The following is a 20,900-nucleotide window of genomic DNA, read 5'->3' as shown; positions in this document are numbered from 1 at the left end:
GCTCCTTTTCAAAAGGACCCTGCCTACTTCAAAGTCCCCTTATTCCTCTGAGCAGATGGGAATAAGGGGACTTCAAAGTAGGCAGGGTCCTTTCAAAAAGGAGCTCTGTTGGGATGAGCCATGCAGCGGTGAGCCGTGTCAATTTCAAAGTGCCGCGGCTGCCTGCGTGCTAATGAGGCACTGAATATGTATTTCAGGGCTTCATTAGTAAACTTCGAAATGGCCATTTACATGGCCATTTTGAAGTTTGGGGCTAGTGTAGACACGGCCTTAGACAAAGAATTAATGGGCACAAAACAGACATAAAAACACTCCTGTCACAAACTGGTCAGTCAGCACTTTAATGGAGTGGGCCATTCTGTTAATGACCTGAACGTTTGTGTCTTACTGAAGAGGACTTTTCACAACAGATTGGAATGAGAGGCTGCTGAACTCTCTTTTATATTCAAATTTGACACATTAACACATGGTTTGAACTGGGATGTGAATTTTCTAGGTCATTATAGGGGCTCTTTTGCGCACTTGGCTTAATCTAATTCTTGACTCCCCTCCCCCCCCCGCCCCTCCACTCTCTGATGTGCTCACCTTGATAATATTTTTCTGATTTGTCAACCTTGATTACTATTTTTGGTTCTCTGTGCCTTAAATATTGAGTCTGTTCTGGTATGGCTATGATCTGAAGAAGTGGGTCTGTCCCACAAATGCTCATCACCTAATAAATTATTTTGTTACTCTTTAAAATGCTACTGGACTGCTTTTTTGTTTTAATTGTCATAGCTTGCCATGCGGTACCAAAGAAAGCTCAAGCTATTGAAAAGGAAGGAAGACGGGGGAACCACCAATCAACTTCCTTTTTCTTTTCAAACTTTGCCATACACAATTTTTTTAAGAATTTTAATCACTCCTTTGAGCTGAGATTTCCAAGCCTGCTTACATTTGATCCCCCACAAATCCTGTTCCTCTATAACAAGGACAAGGTACTCACATCCCACAGGGGACTTGGAAATTCTCAACTTGCTACAGGTCTGGCTGGGAGAACATGGACAAAATCAGCTTCAGTAGCTGGCCTTTCAAAGTAACAAGCCTATGTTTCTTCTCCACATGTAAAGCCATCTTTCCGCAGCTGAGCTCTGGCAGAGTTACCCTGGGCTAAGCTTTGCTCCATGTGTGGAGGCCTCTCTTATCTACAGCACTTAAAGGTCTCACTGTGCTAACTCTCAGGGATTACTGGGGGGGAGGGGACGACAACTGTGCCCCATGTTACTCAGCCCCAGAATGGACAGCAGCTCCCACCCTTCCCCATCTGAACAGTGGGAGGATTGAGGGAGATGAGTCAGCAGCAGGAGTCACTTCCTGCGATAAAATGGGCTTATTTCCCAAAAAAGGGAAATATAGCTGTGAAACCGCCCTGAGAAAAGGGCTCCACTGGGGGTGATTCAGGACCTGAAGCTCATGGCTAGTTTTTTGCTTTGTTTCTGAGCTGGAGCAACTGCAGGATTTCATTGCAGGGGGAACAGGAACCTCCTTCAGTCAACTGGAAGAAGCTCAGCTGGGTTCCTGTGCCCCTGGAATGGATTCTGCCCCCTAAGTGGGTGGCTGTTCCCCTAGCAATGGGTGCGAGGGTCAGCCCCCACTTGCACTGCAGGGCTCATTCCCCCTCCTGTGCCCTGTGTTGTACAATTCCTCCCCAGGCAGGTGTGAAATATTCATGAGCAACAAATGAAAATTAATGTCAAGGAATCCTGGTTGAGGCGGTGTCTGTGTGTTTGCAATGCCAATCAGCTCCCATGCCTGACAGAGCCTCTTGGAGGCAGCTCGCAAGGAGAAGGGGCACTGGGGAGCAGGGGGGAACAGCAGCAAGCAAGAGGAGGGAAGAGGTCAGAGAAAGGAGTGAGTGATGGGATGAGACAGGGAAGGGAGGTGATGGCAGGGGAGGTTAGCAGAGCAGGAGATGGGGACTGGGAGTAACGGAGAGGAGGGGGCAGAGGGCAGAGCTGCTGGAGAGGTGGTGGCAGGTGGGAGCAGCTGAGAAGAGCAGAGCAGAGCAGCAGGGTTCAGTTGCTCAAGAGGAGGAGGCATTAGGGTGACGGGGGGAAGGAGGTGACAGCATAAGGAGGGAGGGATTTGGATGAGGGGATGGACTGCACCCTCAGCAAATTGGCAGATGACACTAAGGTAGGGGGACAAGTAGATGTGTAGGACGGTCGGGATAGGGTCCAGAGGGACCTAGAGAAATTGGAGGATTGGGCCAAAATAAATTTGGTGAAGTTCAACGAGGAGAAGTGCAGAGTCCTGCCCTTGGGACAGAAGAATCCCAAGCACTGTTACAGGCTGGGGACCGACTGGCTAAGTAGCAGTGCATCTGAAAAGGACTTGGGGATTACAGTGGACGAGAGGCTGGATGTGAGTCAAGAGTGTGCCCTTGTAGCCAAGAAGGCTAAACACATAGTGGGGTGCATGAGGAGGAGCATTTCCAGCAGATCTAGTGAAGTTATTTCCCCTCTATTTGGCACTGGTGAGGCCACATCTGGAGTACTGCTTCCAGTTCTGGGCCCCCCAGTATAAAAAGGAGGTAGATGCATTGGAGAGGGTTCAGCAGAAGGCAATGAAAATGATTAGGGAGCTGGAGCATATGACCTGTGAGGAGAGGCTGAGAGATTTCGGCTTATTTGGTCTGCAGAAGAGTGAGGGGTGATTTGGCAACAGCCTTCAGCTTCCTGAAGGGGCCGGAACTCTAAAGAGAATGGCGAGAGACTGTTTTCAGTGGTGACAGATGACAGAACAAGGAGCAATGGTCTGGAGTTACAGAAGGAGAGGAGTAGGTGGGATATTAGGAGCAACTACTTCACCAAGAGGGTGGTGAAGCATTGGAATGCGTTACCTAAAGAGGTGGCGGAATCTCCATCCCTGGAGGTTTTTAAGTCCCAGCTTGACAAAGTCCTGGCTGGGATGACTTAGTTGGGGTTGATCCTGCTTGAAGCAGGGGGCTGGACTCGATGACCTCTTGAGGTCTCTTCCAGCCCTACAATTCTATGATTCTATGATTAACAAGGCTCTGGAGTCACAGGGCCAGCCGCTCCGCTGCTGTAAATCAACAGCACTCTATTGACTTCTTGAGCTGCCACAGGATCCCAGCAGGGGCTTCCCCGGACTCACGATGGAGGGAAATGCAGACCTAGGGGGTTCTGTGCAACGTTCAGGATGAGAATGAGTTAAAGTCTCCAAGGATGGGGCCCAATCCACATTGCCAAAGCTCAAGCAGAGCCACTCCTTGTGGGCTGGGATCCAGAAATAGACAAAGGACCAAATCCTGCCCTTTTTGTACACCCTATGCAATAGCACTGAATTACCACCAGCCAGCGGGTATTGGCTGGGTACATCGACTGACAGTTTATTCCAGTGTTCTCCATTATGGAGATTCTGGTAGCAGCGGGTACTGGCCACTGTCAGAGTGGATACCAGAAAGACCACTGTCCAGCTGCTCCTTGACCAGGGTAGAACCAGACTCAAAGTCCCAGATCCTCAAAGTCTCCTATGTCTGTTGATTTCAGTGGAAGTCAGGAACCAAACTATCATGGAGAATATGGGCCAAATGAACCAATCTCCTTTTTGCCTGTAGCAGTTTGGGTGAGAGGATGCTGTTGATCTGAGATCACGTTTTAATATTAATGGTTCAGCAGCTTGGATGCATTAAGTGAAGCAACATGAACAGCCAGCCAATGTGCCCGGTTCCCTAGAATTAGATCCATCTGTTGCAGACACAGAAAATGGCTAATCGCTACAGATTGCATCTATCATTTCTCTAAACAGGTGCCACTCCCTCTGAGAGTTGGAGCACCAAGGAGAATGGCTAATTTTTGGAGGAACATCCGCCCTTCCCACTGCAGTGGCCACAACCACATGGAAAACAACCGGGATGGGGAAGAAACAAATTTCTCCTTCCAAAGATGATGACCAGTGTTTATTTGCTGCTAGACTGAGGCCAGCATCAGCCTTTAGCACGACTGAGAGGTACATGGTGAGAATACGCCATGTGCCACACTCAACTTGGTCGCAAAGAGCCCTGATCAAAGAATGCTCCTTGTCGCTTTCTTGGAGGGTTCAATATCTGGGAAACAGGAAATCCTGTTGAGAAAATCACCAGCACATGACCCTGCGACTTCATTCCCAGCACAAGTCCCTGTTGACTCCAAAGAGCAGAATCAGACCCTCACTGGAGTGAGACGTGAACCTACGTGCCGTATTTTTTGGGGATATCTGTGGTCAAGTCACAGGTGTCACTCAGTTGCCAGCAAACAAAGCTGAGGACATTTTCCACATTGGCCTTTTGTTTTGGGCAGCGCCGTTTTTGACAGCTCAGAGCAGAAACGTTTGACAAGCATCAGCAGGATAGCTGCATTAGTCTGTGTCTGCAAACACAATGAGAAGTCCTGCGGCACCTCATAGACTAACATTTTTTTGGAGCATAAGCTTTTGTGGGCAAAGACCTGCTTCATCAGATGCAGGTTGAGCACCCACAGCTCCAGGCATGGATGTGGTTAGGGCATTAGCCTTTGATTTAGGAGACCCAGGCTCAGTTACCTGTTTGGCCAGAGATTTTGGCTATGTCTACACTTCTGGGAAAATCAATGCTGCTGCGGTTGAATGCAGCGCAACCAGCTAGAGACATGCTCAATTGAACTCACGGGGTGTCTGCATCAGAGCCAGGACTCCTCCCCCTTGTTAGGAATAAGGATGCTCCTCTCAACCTCCTCCGGTGGAGATAGCACAGAAGCCCAGATTAAGGTGGATCAACCCCAGCTAGGTAATTAACATAGCTTTGTGATGTCTCTTCCTGCGCCTCCATCCCACAAATGGGCGCATGACCTTCTACAGGCAGACTAGAACCTGGGGCTGCTGGAGCTTAGTGCAGGAGCTGCTGCTCAGGTAAGGCTGTAGCACAGGCTCACTCTTTCTCAGTGTAAGTGGTCTAAGTGCTCCTGCATGGGACAGCAAACCCCACCTGGTAGGTGTGTGGGTTACAATTTCACTTCCCCATTTACTGGGGGGTCATGAGACTCAATCCATTGAAAACCACAAGGTGCTCAGATGCTACAGGGATGGGGGCGGATGATTCCCAAGACAGACAGCGTTGTAGTCAATGAGTTTACTGAAGCTACAAGTGCTCAGCAGCTCTTCAAATCAAAGCTCAGCATCCCAGCTGGGCACTGCAGCACCCAGAAAATAGTAACCACTGGTGAAGACCTCAGTAAATCACCTCCTTGCACAGAAATACAGAGCCAAATCCTGATTGTAGCTATCACTGTGTAACTCCCACCCACTGGGTGATCACTGAGCTCAAGAGGGGCCTATACCAAGACTTGGTTCCAGTGTTCTGTCAGTCTGTGTCCGTTTATTGTCTCCTTTCTAACACTTAAACCATAAGCCCTTTGGGGCAGGGACTTTTGTGTTTGTACAGCACCTTGCACAAGGGGGTCTTGCTCCAGGTCTGGCTCTCCTAGGCACTATGATATAATAATGACTGCAGAAGCCAGTGGCCGCTGTCAGCTTTCGGAAATGCTGAGGAAGGTCTCGTTCAACAAGTAACATAGGATGAAGAAAATAGATTTCTCTTGTGACTGCTGAGTCACACACACTCTCCACCCGACAGCTCTGTGTCCTTGCTTGGCAGGTATCTTTGCAGCAGATGCTCATCTACCTCTCACCGGAATGAACAACAACAAAAAGATGGCAAAAAGGTTATTTTTTTTTAAAAAAAGAGAGAAAGCAGCAATCAGCTGCATTCCTTTCTAAAGATAAATCAGCTGCTGCCCTGGTTTATAGAGGATATTGTCAACAGCGTAACACAGTTGCAAAGAAAGGAAAAATTATTCTGTGATGTATTAACAGGAGAGTTGAGAAGCAAGACATGGGAAATCATTTCCCCTCTACTCTGCTCTGATTAGGCCTCAGTGGGAGTCAGTTCTGGGCATCGCATTTCAAGATAGATGTGGAGGAACGGGAGAAGGTCCAAAGAAGAGCAAGAAGAGCAACCCTTGCTCTGGCTTATTTATACCTGGCCCTGCAGATTTCCAAGACCAGCATCTGATGAAGTGAGTCTGTGCTCACGAAAGCTCATGCTCAAAACTTTTCTGTTAGTCTATAAGGTGCCACAGGACCCTTCGTTGCTGTTACAGATCCAGACTAACATGGCTGCCCCTCCGATACTTGACACCATGCAAGGCACTGCATTTAGCCATATGGAATGGAAATCTATCAACCTCACAAGGAAGCTTGCACAAACTCAGACAGACATCATTTTTCTCTCCAAATGCAAATGAATGGACATCATACCAAATGGACTAAAGGTGAAAAATTCTTTGCAATCTACATACTGCACAGACTACAGTGAGAGATTATGCCATACGCTCTCGAAGAAACTGAGGAACCACCTAATCAGCACCCTGTACAACAAACAGGAGAACATCAAAAAAGAGCTCTCAAATCTGGAGTCTTTCATAAAAAACCAACCTTGAACACAAACTTCCACACCGCTGAACTTTACTAAAATAAGACAGGAGATTCACATTAGACACTTCACTACTCTACAGAGGAAAAAGGACTGCAAGCTGTCTAAACTCCTGCCTGCCACACAGAGCCACAGCAGTGGTACCACTAACTCAGCCAGCAATATTGTCAATCTGTCCAGCTACGCACTCAGCTCAGCAGAAGAGTCTGCTCTTTCTCGGGGACTCTCTCTTTTTGCCCCACCACCCGCACAAACATAATACAGTTCTGCGGTGATCTGGAAGCCTACTTTCGCCGTCTCAGACTCAGAGAATACTTTCAACACAACACTGACCAGCACACCGTTACACAGACACCCTCCCAGCAGCACAAGAAGAATAACTCCACGTGGACTCCTCCTGAGGGTAGAAATAACAGTCTGGACCTATATATAGAACGCTTCCGCCGACGCGCACAGGCAGAAATTGTGGAGAGACAGCATCATTTGCCTCACAACCTCAGTCGTGTGGAACGCAATGCCATCCACAGCCTCAGAAACAACCCTGACATTATAATCAAAGAGGCAGATAAAGGAGGAGCTACTGTCATCGTGAACAGGTCTGACTACCAGAAGGAGGCTTCCAGACAACTCTCCAATACCAAATTTTACAGGCTACTCTCCTCAGATCCCACCAAGGAATACACTAAGAAACTACACCATCTGCTCAGGACACTCCCTACACAAGCACAAGAACAGATTTATACCAACACACCTCTAGAGCCCCGTCCGGGGCTATTCTACCTACTACCCAAGATCCACAAACCTGGAAATCCTGGACGCCCCATCATCTCAGGCATTGGCACTCTCACTGAAGGACTGTCTGGTTACGTGGACTCTGTCCTCAGACCCTATGTCACCAACACCCCCAGCTACCTCCGTGACACCACTGACTTCCTGAGAAAACTGCAAGACATTGATGACCTACCAGAAAACACTATCCTAGCAACCATGGATGTAGAGGCTCTCTATACCAACATCCCACACAAAGATGGAATAAATGCTGTCCAGAGCAGTATCCCTGATGATGCTACAGCATGTCTGATGGCTGAGCTCTGTAACTTTATCCTCACACACAACTATTTCAGATTTGGCGACGACATATACCTTCAAATCAGTGGCACAGCTATGGGTACCTGCATGGCCCCTCAATATGCCAATATTTTCATGGCTGACCTGGAACAGTGCTTCCTTAGCTCTCGTCCACTAACACACCATCTCTACTTACGCTACATTGATGATATCTTCATCATCCGGACCCATGGGAAGGAGACTCTGGAGGAATTCCACCGGGACTTCAACAACTTCCACCCCAACATCAACCTCAGCCTGGAACAGTCCACACACGAGATCGACTTCCTGGACACCACGGTGCTAATACACGATGGCCACATCAATACCACCCTGTACCATAAACCCACTGACCATTACGCCTACCTTCATACCTCCAGCTTCCATCCCAGACACACCACACGATCCATTGTCTACAGCCAAGCACTAAGATATAATCGCATTTGCTCCAACCCCTCCGACAGAGACAAACACCTCCAGGATCTCTACCAAGCATTCTTGAAACTGCAATACCCACCTGAGGAAGTGAAAAAACAGATCAACAGAGCCCGACGTGTGCCACGAAGCCTCTTACTACAGGACAAGCCCAAGAGAGAAACCAACAGAACACCACTAGCCATCACCTACAGTCCTCAGCTAAAACCGCTACAGCACATCATCAGTGATTTACAACCGATCCTGGACAATGATCCCCCACTTTCACAGGCCTTGGGAGGCAGACCAGTCCTTGCCCACAGACAACCTGCCAACCTGAAGCAAATCCTAACCAGCAACTATACACCGCACCACAGTCACTCTAACTCAGGGACCCATCCATGCAACAAACCTTGTTGCCAGCTCTGCCCACATATCTACACCAGTAGCACCATTACAGGACCTAACCAGGTCAGCCACACTGTCGTGGGTTCATTGAGCTGCACATCTACCAATATAATTTATGCCATCATGTGCCAGCAATGCTCTGCTATATACATCGGACAAACTGGACAGTCTCTACATAAAAGAATAAACGCACACAAATCAGATATCAGAAATGGCAATATACAAAAACCTGTAGGAGAGCACTTCAATCTCCCAGGCCACACAGTAGCAGATTTAAAAGTAGCTATCCTACAGCAAAGAAATTTCAAGACCAGACTCCAAAGAGAAATTTCTGAGCTACAATTCATCTGCAAATTCGACGCCCTCAGCTCTGGCTTAAACAAAGACTGCGAATGGCTGGCTAAATACAGAAGCAGCTTCCCCTCCCTTGGTGTTCACACCTCCAGATCAACAGCTGGTAGCTAGCCTCACCCTTGCTGAGCTAACCTTGTTATCCCCACCCTTGCTCTGTCTTATTTATACCTGGCCCTGCAGATTTCCAAGACCAGCATCTGAAGAAGTGAGTCTGTGCTCACGAAAGCTCATGCTCAAAACTTTTCTGTTAGGCTGTAAGGTGCCACAGGACCCTTCGTTGCTGTTACAGATCCAGACTAACACAGCTATCTCTCCGATACTTGACAAGAATGAGGAAGGGTCTGGAGAACAAGAGCATTGAGAGAAGATTGAAAGAACTGGGCTTGTTTAGTTTAGAAAAGAGAAGATTTAGAGGGGACATGGTAGCAGTTTTCAAGTAGTTAAAAGAAGGTTACAAGAAGGAGAGAGAAAATTGTTCTCCTTGGCCTCTGAGGATAGGACAAGAAGCAATGGGCTTAAACTGCAGCAAGGAAAGTTTATGTTGGACAGTAGGAATAACTTCTCAACTGTCAGGGTGGTTAAACACTGGAATAAATTGCCTGGGGAGGTTGTGGAATCTCCATCGCTGGAGATATTTAAGAGCAGGTTAGATAAATGTCTATCAGGCTCAGTCTAGATACTGCTTGGTGCTGCCGTGAGGGAAGGGGACAGGACTCGAGGACTTCTCAAGGTCCCTTCCTGTCCTAGGGTTCTAGATTTGGAGGGGTAGCCAGATGTGCCACAAGAAAAGCTCAGTGCTATGAAGTCGGGCAAATGGACTAAAGGTAGGATCTCTAATACCAAAAATGACCCAAAGCTGTGGTCACCCGAGAGCTCTTTGGCAGTCTCTCCAACATGAAAGGACTTGTTGGCTGTATTCTGTAATTTTATTACTGCCTAATGTGTTGGGCAGCTTGGAGTGTACAACTTCAAGGAAATAACTGCTCTTCCCCAAAGCCTTTGTCCAACAAAGGGGTCTGTCGTGAACATCACAAACATGCCATCAGGCTAGAAATCCACCCACCCTCCTCCTCATTCGAGTGTGAACGGGGCAAACAACTAGCAGACATCTCTAGAAATGGGGCAGATTAAAGTATCCATGCTTTTGATTTCACTTGCTTCCCAGAGCTCCAAGCCTGACCTCTGCCTTAACGGGAATGAGTCAGACTCAGTGAGCTGTCATTGGGGCTTTCTTGCACATTATTTACTGTTTATACGGTAGGACCAGCCAAGGGGTCCTGACCAGTGTTTCCTGTAAGCTGAGTGCTTGGGTGGCCACCCAGGAGAGATTCAAATGCTGTTTTGTTGGTTATCAGCATGCCCAGAGCTGGCAGCTAGTATTTCTACAGGTGGTGCAGAGCTGCACATTTTGGTGCACATAACAAAATTTATTCCACACATTGGTGAAAACATAGAGGGAACATTGATACTGACACAAGGATCAGGGTCCATTGTGCCAGGTCTGGTATGCACAAGACAGAGAGACTAAAACAAGTCCTTTATCTGTGCACAGGCTTTCATGGGCCAGAGCCCATTTTGTCAGATTTATCTGACACTGTGGGCTCCAGCCCAGATAAATTTGTTAGTCTTTAAGCTCCCAGAGGACTCCTTGTTGTTTTTGCTGAAACAGACTAACCCGGTTCCAAAAAACTGACCGTGGGCCCCGGCTCCACTGTCTTACACTGGGGCCCTGCTTCAGGGGAAAGCGCTTAAGAATGTGATAAATCAGTTGCTTAAACTACGTTCCATGGAACCTTGGTGTTCCGTGAACAATTTGTAAGTGTGCCACGAGCATTTGGAAAAATACCCTGATGGGATGTATTTTCTGTTATTAAAATCAGACACAACGTTACTTCTTCATTGCTATGATACCTGGTTAAATAATGTCATTTGTTTTTTGCTGTAGATGTTGCTGTTTGGTTTGGTTTTCTTTTTTTTTATTCTGACAACATTTTTTTGTTGGGGGAGAAAATTTTTCCAGGTGTTCCACATATTATTGTTTGTTGGGTGTTCCGTACTCCCAAAAAGTTTAAGGAATACTGTGCATTACTCTAGCCACTGGAAGATAAGCATGTGCTTAAAGGCTTTCCCAGACTGGCATGTTTTTCTGAGCCAGGGTCTATGTATTGGACAAGGTGAAATAGAGACAACTGGGGATGTCACTTGGCTACATCGTCTGGGTCTGGGTCTGTGTGCACACAATGGTATATATTGGGGGGCACCATTCTGAAAATCAAGGATGAAATCTTGGCATAACAAGCACAGAGTTTAGTGGAGCCAGAGTTTCACCCCTAGCTTTTAAGGGTTAGAAACGCCCCCTCCGTTCCCTCCCCTCCCCCAGTTTTTCACTTGCTCAAGAGGAATCCTGCTGCAATGCGGAGGAACCGACGGTTCTGGCTAGCTCCAGCAGGATAATGAGAACATACACTGCTCACAAAGCTGCTTAGCCGGCCGAGCTTGTATATGAGGACTTCCGTGGGTGCCGATTGAACAAACAAAGGGTCCTTGGCCAAGACTGAACAGATGTAAGAGGTTCACTCGAAAGCCAAAAGTTTAGTAACATGAAGAGGGGAAAAAGGAGGAAATACGCCCCCCCCCATCGTCTGGTACGTTTCCTCTCCTCTTCCTTCCTCACCTCTGCTCTGTGCAATGGCCTCCTGCTGTTTAAGCATCTCAACACTTCTCCCATTTACAAAGTGTCCCCAGTCTTGCTCCTTAAGAGTGAAGTCGGAGCCATGTTGGAGAGTGAAGGGCTCACCTTGTGTCACTGCAGGGACAGCTGCTAAGCCCTCTTGAACTGACCCACTCCAGACACATTTTGATTCCTTCCTGGATGACATCACCATCGATTGCAAACCGATCCGCAGCTGGACGTGGGGTCTGTAAAACATTTGCCGTGTTAACGGAGGTGAGAGTGGCCTGCGCTCTGTCAAAACACTGATAGGAGCTGCTGCGGATATCACGCCAGGCTGAATGCCTGCATTTGGGGAGAAACTCCAAGTCCCACTGAAGGGAAAAACTCCCACAGTGCTCAGCAGGGTGAGGAGGTCAACCTCTGCGTGTAATAGTGCATCAGGCTCGGCTTTCATGTGCACCGATGTATGGAACTCAATTTTGCTTTTTCATCCAGAAATCCAGTCTAGCTGGTTTAGGTGCATCATGCCCCTTAGGGGGTAGCATCTGGGGCTGGCACTCATCAGATCTGGGTTCTGTCCTTCTCTCTGCCCCTGCTTGCTGGGTGCCCTTGAGCAGGTTGTTTTACTCCTCTGTGCCTTGGTTTCCCCAGCTCTCCTTTGCCAAGTGCTTTGAGATCTCCTGTTTTTCTCCTGCTGATGCTTGTGTTATCACGTGAAGCCAGAGAGAACTGAAAACGTAAAACTTTTTCAAAAGCTCCCTGCAAACGTGAAGCCGAATAGCCTCCTTCACTGCCTCTGTGCCTTGAGCTCAAGCGGTACGGACTGATTATGAACATTGATAAAACAAAAGCAATGGTATTTGGAGATAAGGAAATAGGAAGGAAGATCTGTGTGAATGGCATTGAACTAGAAAATGTAGAGAAGTTCACATATCTGGGGAGCAACATAACGTATGCTCTAGACTGTAAGAAGGTAATAGCGACTAGAATAGCGAAAGCCAGAGCGAGTTTGAAGGCGATGGATAAGATCTGGAAAAGCAAAGCGATTAGCTTAGGAACGAAGCTGAGCGTCTTGAAAACGTGTGTATTCAGCAGCATGTTGTACGGATGTGAGACGTGGGTGATAAAGAAAGATTCGAAAAGAAGAATATTGACATTCGAAAGGAGTTGTTATAGAAAGATTCTGAGAATAGGATGGATGCAGAAGGTCACCAATAAGGAATTATATAGGAAGATACAGCCGAAAGAGAACCTGCTGCAGAAGGTTATAAAATGGAAGCTACAACTATTTGGACATTTTTGCAGAATGAACGACGAATGAAAAATCAAGACTCTAGTATTTGGCACAGTGGTCGGTTTGAATTGAAGAGGCAGAGCCCACAGAGAATGGATAGATGATGTAGTAGATTGGTGTGGAGCTAGTCTACAGAAACTAAGCCACTCCGCACTGGATAGGGAAAGATGGAAGGAAATAGTGAGAGAGGCATCAGACACCAATGGGCACTGAGCCCATGGTTATTGATGATGATGATGATGATGCAGTGGCATTTAAATCCACACCCCACATACCAAACACAAGTATCAGAGGGGTAGCCGAGTTAGTTTGTATCTTCCAAAACAACAAGGAATCCTGTGGCACCTTACAGACTAACAGGTAACACCAAACACAGGCACAAATAGCACTAGTAAAACGAACTCTACTCCAGAGTCCATCCACTTACCAGCAAGCAACCAGCCTTCCTCTTGGAGACAAGCTTTTGCACGAGCACCAGAAGAACATTTAAAGAAGCCACCCCCCCACAAACAGGGCTTTCTGTAACCAGGGAAGCCGACTAGAGAAGGTGACTACATGAAATACATGAGTGATTTTGTACCGCCGGCCTGGTCACGTAGGAGGTGAACATAAGAACGGCCATGCTGGGTCACACCAAAGGTCCATGTAGCCCAGTGTCCTGTCTGCCAACAGTGGCCAATGCCAAATGCTCCAGAGGGAGTGAAGAGAAGAGGTAAGCCTCAAGTGATCCATCCCGTCACCCATTCTCAGATCTGACAGAGGCGAGGGACTCCATCTCCGCCCATCCTGGCTGACAGCCATTGATGGACCTAACCTCCATGAAGGTACCTCGTTCGGGACACTCCAGTGCTCACTCGTTACATTTCCAAGCAACCGTCTTCCTGCTTTCTCCTATGCTGGGGACCCCCCCTGCTTGTGGGGAGCACTCGCTAGATGTCCACAAATCTACCTCCATGTTTTCCATCAAATCCCTGCTCCAAACTCTCCTTTGCTGGGATACCCGCAAAAACCATGTCAGCTGTTAGACTGCTGGTGTGCTGAGAGACCAGCCAAACAGGCTGACCTGTGTCCCGGGGTGGCCAAGCTTATGGACTTGTGACAAGCTTCAGATGGCTGAGAGCCAGGGTGCGCATGCTGGACCTCAGGGCTTCAGCCCCTAAGTAGGGTAGTAGGGGCTGGGGGTTTCTGCCCCGTGTGGAGGGAGGTCTTGGGGCACCAGCCCCACAGGAGGTGCTTGCTGGGTTTGGGGGAGTCAGCCACACTCTTGCTGAAGCCCCAACCCCAGCAGACGCAAGCTATGGGGTGGAAGACGTGAGAGTCCCATCCCCGCTGTGCAGAAGGCAGAGGCAATGTGGGCAGAGAGGGGCACTCAGAGTCACTAGGGTTTGCTGGCCCCACTTGGTCGCATGATGCCTCCGAGTCCCCTGCCTGCATGGCAGCTGCTGTAGCCAGCAAGCTGGGAGGCACAACTGCGGCAGTGGCAAACGGGGGGAGGAGCTACGGAGGGTAAGGGGGGAACATGACTCAAGATGTTGGGGGTGGGGCTGAACCTTAATATTCTGGCCCCCTTGCTCTCAGCAACACCCATCACCTCTAGCAGAAGCCCTCACCCTGGCACCCGCCACACAACAGAACTCTGGTCACCATCCACCTCTGGGCTGTGGCTTCTGCCCACCGCTTGTAAGTGACTTCAGCTCCCAGAGATTTAACTCTTAGAAGAGAGGAAATGCAGCTCTGCCTCAATTAACACAAGAAAGAGACTCCCAGTGAAACCTATTTAACTCTGTTCCCTGACAGACTGTGGGGAAAGACCAGGTCAAACCCATCCAGGCAGGACCACTGAGAGAGTATACAGTCTCCGAGTCCTCACCAGCATAACCTAATGTTGCCCTTCATACTTTTCTCCCAAGTTCTTTCCAGCAATGGTGTCTCCCTTTGTTGGGACAAGTTCTGCACAGTCCGTCTCGTTTTCTCAGCGTTGGTGACCATATTTTGTCATTTAATACTAACCCTATTTGTAACTAAACACCACCAGCCAAATTCCTTACAATGAGAAAAACCCCCTCCCCTCAGATGAATATCTTGCAAATCTAAGCCAAACAAGAGCAATTGTATTTGCATAAACATTCCCAGGGCCTCTTCTTGTCTTCCCGGCTGGCTGTCCAGTCAGCATGGGTTCATCTCGGTCTTCCACTGGGACTCCCCCATTTTTCTGTATCCCTTTGTATCTCGTCTCAGACCTAGACTGGAAGCTCAGGGTGGGGGTGGAGGGGAGGCTGTCTTTTGTTCTGGTTTTACATGGTAGTTACAAGGTCCTGAACCCCCATCCAGTCAGATATGACTCCCAGCCAGCAAGTAGAACAGGAAGTTTATTAGTCGACAGGGACACAGTGTGGAACAGGCTTACTGGCTCAGCAACCAGAAGCTGCCAGCGCAATCTGTCTTTGGGGAAGGGCCCAAAAACCAGGCCTTGGCCATCCCACCTCTCCAGCCAGCTGAGACTTCCTGCTTCTCAAGCAAAAGCCATCACCTGGTTGCACCTCCTCCCTGGCAGAGGGTACAAAAGGCGCAGCCATTGCTTAGGTGCAGGAGGCTGGGGCAGCCCCTCTGAATGAAAGTCACATGTGAAACTTCCATCACCATCTTCTAGGCTTCCAGGAGGATCCAGAGAACAGGATGGATCCAGAACAATCCAGAGAACGGGATGGATCCAGAACAATCCAGAGAACGGGATGGATCCAGAAGGTCACCAACGAGGAATTACATAGGAAGATATAGCTGAAGGAGAACCTACTGCAGAAAGATATACAAGGCAAGTTACAGCTATTGGGGCATATCCTCAGCATGAACAGTGAGTGAAAAGTCAAGAACCTGGTATTCAGCACAATGGATGGTTCAAACAGGAGAGGCAGAGCCCACAGAGAGTGGATAGATGATGTAGTAGATTGGTGTGGAGCTAGTCTACAGAAACTAAGCCACCCTGCACTGGACAGGGAAAGATGGAAGGAAATAATGAGGGAGGCACCAGACATCAATGGGCACTGAGCCCACGGTTGTTGATGATGAAGATGGTTATCTTCTAGGCGTTGGTATGGTCCCTAGGGAAACTGAGGCATTCACTTGGGTTACTATAGGACAGTAAAACTCCCGTACCACATGACAAGGGGAATAACCTCCCCTTCCCATTTGTCACAACAGTGGGGTCCTGGCTCATGAGTAGGGCTTGGGTAGGACACAAAGGGTTACTATGGCTAAGAGCTGGGCACCAGGACATTTCCTAAGGGGGCTGGATGAAGACTGGGCTTTGGTGTTAGGTTGAAGAACTGACCACGTTCTGATTCAGGGGGAAGCCCAAGGGGCCATGGCCATACAACTTTTCATCAGCTCCTCTTCCCCCTAAGGCCATGCCCCTGGCCAGGCTGGGAGCTAAAGCCCAGCTCGAGCAAGAGTGGATAGAGCCCAGGCAGCTCTGGGGAGCCATGGACCCTCCACCAGACCAGGGTAGGGGGCCTGAGAGCAGCCTCCAGCCTGTGTTCCTGTCCCTAGGGGGAGCTGCAGACCCTCCACCTGCCCTGGGTGGTATCCACTGGCAAGGGGCTGCTCTTAGGCCTTCAGCAGGTGGAGGGGCCCATGCCCTGGACTAGCTCCAGCTTGGCTGGGGTCAGGGCCTCAGGGGGAAGATGGGAGGCAGGGGTGAGATCTCATTGGCCCCCACTACTCAGAAGACTCCGTCGCCCTTGTTCTGATCCTTTGAGGAGCAAACTGTGACCCAGACCAGCCTGTTCTCAACACGGTCCTTGCAGTGTCACATGCAGAGCCTCAAACAGAAGCACAACGAGTCGCTCAGAATCCGTTTTTCTCTTCCAAACCTCCCAGGAGAAATGAGCATTTCCTGTTTCTTTTCTTAGCTTCTCATGGGGCCTTTTTTAATCAACTCTCCAAGGGCAGTGGGGATTTCCTGTCAGCGCTGCAGCCCCGTACAACTCTTACCCGCTCTCTGGTTGATCCACTTTGAGCTGTAGCTTTCTTTCCTTGGTTCCAGTGTGCTTGGTTAATTATCGTGGGTATTTAGGGCTCATAGATGCAGGTGGCGCTTTGCAGATAGATACGAATGGAGGTCCCGGCCCAGAATGGCTTACAGGGTGAAGACTTGAGGGTGCACAGTTGTGTATGGATACACAAGAGTGTGGGCTGGGGCTCTCTCTTTCATTCCAGAGCCAGTCTCCAACCTGGTGTTCCCCTGCTAGCTCTCAAAGGGGGCGAGGGCAATTCACCCCCTCCAGCCCTGTGCTCAGCTCGGAAGGGGCACACCAGCCATGTTCCTATGCAGGGCCAGCCCAAGACCTAATGGAGCCCCCAGAGAGCTCCCTAAGCCCTGCACCACTCCCAAGGCTGGCTCCCCAGTTGGTCACCTAGGTTGCCTGCCCCCAAATCCAGCCCTGTTCCTATGCCAGATATTCCCAGTGGAGCCCTCTGGCCTGACTGCAGACTGCAGCATTAAATCCCACAGGGTTTGAGATTATGGTACTGAAGCAGGACTTGGAAACTGGATTCAGTCGTCTTCCTGTCCGACCTTGGGCGAATCACTTAATCTCTGTATGGGAAAGAAGCGAGGACGGATTAGTTTAGGCACTTGTGTGCTATGGAATTGGGAGCTCTACAGCTATGCAGGCACAGGGCAGCATGAACAACAGACCAGGGGCGTCTGACAAAGGGGGTCTTTGCCCAAGAAAACTTATGCTCCAAAAAAATGTTAGTCTGTAAGGTGCCACAGGACTGCTTGTTGCTTTTTGTTAGAGCGGGGGCAGGAAGACTCCTAAGGAAGTAGCTACCTAAGCCTTTGTAAGGCACCAGTGGCCACCACAGTGCATACAGAAAGGAGCAATCTGGACTGCAATTTGTTATAACACAGATTGTGTGGGTTTGTGCACAGGAGGTTAGTACAGCAAAGAGCTATTGGAGATTTCCCTTAATGCCACTAGTGTCAGGGATTTTTATCTCTAGGACATAATCGCCCCCGTGTGTCAGGGGAAACAAGCCTCTGGCTGAGGTAAAATCTATACAGGAACATGGGCGAACTAAAAGCTTATAGGCCGCCATTTTGAGGCAGTTAGTTTCCCCGGTAACTTGAATCCACAAAACTAGGATCCAAACAGAGCTCTCTGATTGGTCAAAGGGAGCGGGCTTCTGCCAGCTTCTGGAAGCTTCGACCAAGAGAGAGGACCTAGTTGAAAACCGTGAACAGAATCATGAATATTAAAATCAGCTAATGAATCATGCATGCGAACACTGTATAAAAGGCAGCACAGCACAGCACTTGGGGTCAGTCAGTCTGGGGGGTGTGCCTGCCTGAGAAGATCTAAGAAAACTTTTCAAAGAGCTCCAGACTTTGCAAAGAGCTCCTGTTATTCAAAGAGCTTGTAAATCACTGCCAGCACTACCCAGCGGGGTCTGCCCGCTGTGTTAATGGTGTACTGGCTTTTACCTCAATAGCCCTAAGGCGGATCGGGCAAGTGGCGAACTGGTCTCGTCTATAGGACGTGGTACTGTGTACTTGTCTGGTGAAGCCTAGGATCTAGAAGCTAAAAGCAGCAAGCGGGCTCTGCGGCGGATCAGCTGGGTGGCGAACTGGCTTCACCCCTAGGGTGAGGTACTGCGTACCCAGCTGTTGAAACCCAGAGCCTGCCATCGTCGGCGATATCTCCGCTCCTGCCACGTCATCACACTCAAGCCGCGCACCACTCATCTCACCGGACTGGACAACCAATCAGACGTGACCTACAACTTGGACTCAACACCTGATTCAACAGACATGTAAAACCAATACAGCCTACGGCTCAGCCGGGCTTCATACACAGACTCATTCAGATACTAATAGACGTTGGTAGGCACCAGGACCCCTTACGGGGGAGTGAGGGAACGTAACCTTCTCTGTGTCTTCCCTCGACAGGGGTAGGGCAGTGCCTGGGGACCTGACCCCGTACGGCCGGGCCTAACTAGGCTACACTATACTTCAAAGCCACACTTGGTTAAAAACATTATATTAGTATATTGTTATATGAGTAGTTATATAAATTGTTAGTATTAGATTGTTAACTGCCTAAACTACTTAATGATAAGACTGTTTTAAAATAGATTACAAAAATTTCCCTTTCACTACTCCCTTGTATATTTCTCCCGACTGGGCAAAAGCCCCGGGAAAAGACTGGGGTTAGGGAGTCGACCGTGGATAAAAGAGACCCAGCGGCTTCCACCACTGGTCACTTGGACTGGGGTAGTGTCCCGGTCCAGATTCCCCTCCCTTTCTCCCACTTCCACCCTGTCATACTTTCTTTTCAGGGATTCCCTGGATTCCGAGATGGATTGCATAATTATAGTAGTAAGTTAAATATAGTTAAAATTAGAGTTTAAGAATTAGTTTATGTGTTTATTTTATTGTTGTTCTGTTTTTGCGTGTTATTTGTGTTAATAAATTTCTTGTCAATTATATTCTAAACCTGTGTTGGTGTCTTCTCTCCCTCTGGGTGGGTGCGTGCCTGCTAGGGAAAGGTGGACCTTAGGTGGAGTTCCATTGCTCCTTTAAGTGACTGCGCTGTTCCTCCTACCGGTGGGTGGTGGGACGACCCCCTTTTCTTCGAGGACCCTGGGTTCTGGCCCCAGCTCGCCCGCACTTTAATTGGCCACTAAGTCGCGGGGGGGAAACCCGGGTGCTGTCAACTAGATCTGGCTCCAGGCATATATCTTCTGGTGCGGGGGATGGTGAGTGGTGGACAGTTTAACAAACGACGTGATTGCCTACGAACTATGTAGAATAACCCACTCAAGAAACTGACCAGTCCCTCCCCCTCAGACTTACTTACAAAGATGCTTGTACAAAGAGCAAGCAATCCTGTAGCACCTTAAAGACTAATAAGCTTATTAGGTCATGAGCTTTTGTGGGGTAAGACCAACTTCTTCAGATGATTGGTGCAATTAGAATCCAGGGTTTATATAGTGAGGAGGGTGGGGTAAAGGAAAGAGGTAAAAAGTGTGTGCGGGGAGAGGTACCTGTCACTAACAGGACAAGTAGATGAAGCAAATTAAGTGAGCTATGTCCCATTCCTGAAAATATCAGAAGTGGTGAAATCGCCTTTGCAGTGCATGAGATAGTTGAGATCTCTGTTTAAATGTGTTCAATTGAAATGTGTCAGATTTGCAAATGAATTCCAGTTCAGAGACCTCCCTCTGTCATCTCGTGCTAAAACCCTTTTGTAGAATGGCTGCCTTTAAGTCTACTATTGAAGGTCCATGCAGGTTAATGCGTATTCCAATTCCTGATGTCAGACTTATGGCCGTTCATCCTTTGGTGCAGCGACGGTCCCCTTTGTCCAACACATGTTGCAGGGGGCATTGCTGTAGGATTGCTTGCAGAATGGCATGAGATGGGGGCTGATCCTTTGTGGGTTTTTCCCACTGCAAATCAGCAGATGGGAAAGCGTCTATGGCTGCTCAAGGTTTCAAAGCGACACAAAGCGGCAAACACGGGGCTGCCAGGGGACAGAGGGAGTGAGGACGAGGCACAACCAGGGATGAATCAGGCGATAGATTAGCACTGCTGGTGTACGTGAACTGTTGTTCTGGTCTGGCTATGGTCTGAAGAAGTGGGTCCGTCCCGCGAAAGCTCACCTAATAAACTATTTTGCTAGTCTTTAAAGTGCTACTTGACAGCTTTTTGTTTCTACCCAGTGCACACGCTTTCAAAGGCAGAGGACCATAGACTCAGTATCTTACCCTGAATACTGTCCTGGTTGTTAAAAGATCCTATTTATACACCACCGTATTCCATAATGTTCTCTTAGACAAAAAAGGTGCTCAGATCTGTTTCTGCCTTTCAGGATCAAAGCAAAGGAACACACAGTTGATAATAAATGAGCAGTCCTGCAGGACCCGAAAGACTAACAAATGTATTTATTAGGTAATGCGCTTTCGTGGGTAAGACCCACTTCTTCAGACTGGCAAATCTTACGCACGAAAACTCATCACCGAATAGATAAATTTGTTAGTCTTCAAGGTGCTTCAGGACGGCATGTTCTTTGTGACGCTACAGAGTAACAGGGCTCCCCCTCTGAGACTGTTGATAATAAGCATGTCACTTTCTTAAG

Source organism: Carettochelys insculpta, chromosome 6, assembly GCF_033958435.1.
Source record: "Carettochelys insculpta isolate YL-2023 chromosome 6, ASM3395843v1, whole genome shotgun sequence".
In the NCBI taxonomy this organism is placed as follows: Eukaryota; Metazoa; Chordata; order Testudines; family Carettochelyidae; genus Carettochelys; species Carettochelys insculpta.
The sequence above is the reverse complement of the archived record's forward strand: the minus strand, read 5'-3'. Positions refer to the sequence as shown.